Raw genomic sequence first — 3,269 nt, 5'->3', positions numbered from 1 at the left:
TCTCTCTCTCTCTCTCTCTCTCAAACCCTCTATTTGGGTATAATTTACATTTGATAAAATCTCTCCAATTTTAAGTGTTATGATTTAATGCATTTTGACAAACATATGTATTCACATAATCACCACTACAGTAAGATAATGGAACATTTCCATCACCCAAAAAAGGATTTCTTATTTCCCTTTATAGCTAATTGCTTCTCCCCTTTTCCCAGCCCTTGAAAACCATGGATTCACTTTCTGTGGCTGTACTGTTTTTTTCTAGAATTTTTTGCAAATGGAATCTTATGGTCTGGCATCTTTGCTATCTGCTTCTTTTACTTAGCAAAATGATTTTGAGATTCATTATTGTTGCCTGAATCAGTAGTTTGTTTTTCATTGCTGAGTGGTATTTCATTGTATGTACATACCACACTTTGTTTATACATTTGCCAGCTAATAGACATTTGTTTTCAGTTTCTGGTTATTCTGGATATAAGTTATATAAACATTCATGTCCAGTCTTCTTGCAGGACATATTTTTTTTATTTTTCCTAGGTAAATATCTAGGAGCGAGATTGTTAGCTTGTATGGTAATTGTATGTTAATAAGAAATTGCCAACTCCTTTCAAAGGTAGTTGTATCATGTTGTATCCCTACCAACAATATATGAGGATTCTAGTTGCTCTGTATTCTGGTTTGCACTTGCTATTGTTAGTCTTAAATTTTAGCTATACCAGTGTGTTTACTTTTCTGCATTTAATTTGCATTTTTCTAAGTGACTATTGTTGTTGGACCTCTTTACATGTACTGATTTGCTGTTCATGTATCTTTTGTGGTATAGTGTGTTTTCAGATTTATTTTCTGTTGGGCATTTGAAATCTAGAGCTGCAAGAGTTCTTTACATATTCTGGGTACAATATATTCACTTGATCTTAGCCAAAAGGCTGAGAAGCAATTATATATATAATATAATATACAATACATTCAGATGTATGTCTTGCATACATTTTCTCCCAGTCTAATAGCTTGACTTTTCACTTTCTTAGTGGTGGGATTTTGAATGAACAAGTTTTAAATTTTGGTAAGCCCAGTTTGTTTATTTCCATTGTATGGCTCATGCTTTTCAAGTCTTATCTAAGAAATCTCTGGCTGCCTATGTCAATGACAAGATTTTCTCCTGTGTTTTCTTTTAGGAGTTTCATCATTTTAGTTCTTACGTTGGGTCTCTTTGTCCCATTTTGAGGTCTCTCTCTTTTTTTAAATATACTGTGGGAGGTAAGAGTTGAGATTCATTTTATTTTAAATGGATATCCAGTTATTCCAGCACTCTTTGTTCCAAAGACTATCCTTTCTTCATTGAATACTTTGAATTAGAAAGGATAGTCTTTTATCAAAAGTTAATCAACTACATGTGTAGGGGTGCATTTCTGCATTCTCTGTTCTATTTCATTGATTTGTGCATATATTTGTATGCCACAATATACCATCTTGATTATTGTAGCTTTATAGTAAGCCTTGAAATCAGATAGTGTAAATTTTTCCAACTTTATTCTCTTTCAAAATTGCTTTGGCCAACCTAGGTTCTTTCATTTTTCCTTTTTAAACTGCTAAACCAGCAGCTGGAGACTAAAGCTTTGAGTGCCTGGCTTGGAACTTCCCCCTGCTATGTAAATTTTATCTACACTGGAAAAGTAGCCTTGGGCCTTATATTCCTGGGTGAAAAGAGAGACCATAGAAAGATGGAGTCAAGTCGGCTGGTGCTTAGAGGCAGCATGCACAAGAGTACTGGAGAGAACTACACAAAATGACCCTGCCCATCTGTAAAGCAGTCCATCATTATCTTGGACACTCAAATTGGTATTTTGCTACTTTAACTTTTTCTGGCATGAAAAGAGAACCAGTTATCTTCCATTAGTTCTGTAACATATACTACTTATAAGTTACTTATTTTATGGCTGCTTCTGATTTCACACAATCTTTTTCAAACAACGGTGGCTAAGATTGAATACTCTTACTGCCTTGCTTGGAGTTTGATTTCCAATGGTTTAATCCCAAGTATTTGTGATTTATATTTGCCCACCAATATAAATCTCCTTATAGACACCATTGTAATCCAGTGGCTACATACCTATATCATGAAGGCTGATCCTTTCCTGTTTCTTTTTATTGTTGTGTATATGAATTACAATCACTCAGGCATGTAGACAGACACAGGCACTATTTCTCTAATTTTCTATATTAGGAGATTAATTTCCATTTATATAATAAATTTGTCCTCTGAAATTTCCAATGTTGATAACGGTTTTTACATGTAATTCTTAAGTAGCTTAATTAACTTCTCAACTTTTTTTCTGTTATTGCCTTCTGCTAATGAGAGAAATTAAATACTAAGGAATAATGTTTTGCCAGATAGCCCTGAGCTTAGAGGGCCCCAAACCATTGTATATTTAAGATTTTTTGCCCTCCAAAAACCAGGTTTTGTCCTTTGGGATTAATATTGCTCTCATGAGAATGCATAATCTAATTGATGCAAAAGAGGCAATTTTGTAACAATTACAATGATAATAACTTTCCTTTCTTGGGTAGCTGTTATATAATAGGCACTGTACTATGTGCTTAACACATGTTGTCTGATTTAGCTCTCCTAAAGGCCATAAGAGGAATGTATTATTTCTGTTTTCTGAATGAAGAAACTGAGAAAGTTTAACTTATCTAAAATCAAGTTTCAGAGACTAGATCTCAAAATGATTCTGTGTGACCTTGAAGATCTACTACTCTCCTCTCCTCACAAAGATACTATTCACATTTATAGAAAAGTCAAGCCATTTCTGACTAGAGATGCACAATTAGTTGTGGCACTAAATGTCAATGTACTGATTTGCAGAAATGGTTCAGTCTTTTCTGTTTGGCATCACTTAAAGATTATTAAAGATTTTTCTAGCCTGTGAATACTGGGAAGAACAGTTTACAAGTTTACATATGATTACTAGGAACTCTAAATATAAAATGATAATTCTAGAGAGGACTTTTACAGTCACAAGGTGAAAATATTTTTTTTTTGTTTTGAAAGAGTATAGGCACAGAGTTCCTATATATTGATACTCCTAAAGAACTTTTCATTGGTTCACTATAAATATTTTTCTCTTTACATACTTAACCAATTTAAAAAGGTAAAACTTATATAGCATGTAGTAAAAATATTAGATAGTGTAGGCAGGTATAAAATAAAAACTGTCTTCCTTCTCCCATCTCCAACTTCTAAACTTTATTTATAAAGGTATCTTAAGGTG

Source organism: Rhinopithecus roxellana, chromosome 9 (genome assembly GCF_007565055.1).
Source record: "Rhinopithecus roxellana isolate Shanxi Qingling chromosome 9, ASM756505v1, whole genome shotgun sequence".
Lineage (NCBI taxonomy): Eukaryota > Metazoa > Chordata > Mammalia > Primates > Cercopithecidae > Rhinopithecus > Rhinopithecus roxellana.
The sequence above is the reverse complement of the archived record's forward strand: the minus strand, read 5'-3'. Positions refer to the sequence as shown.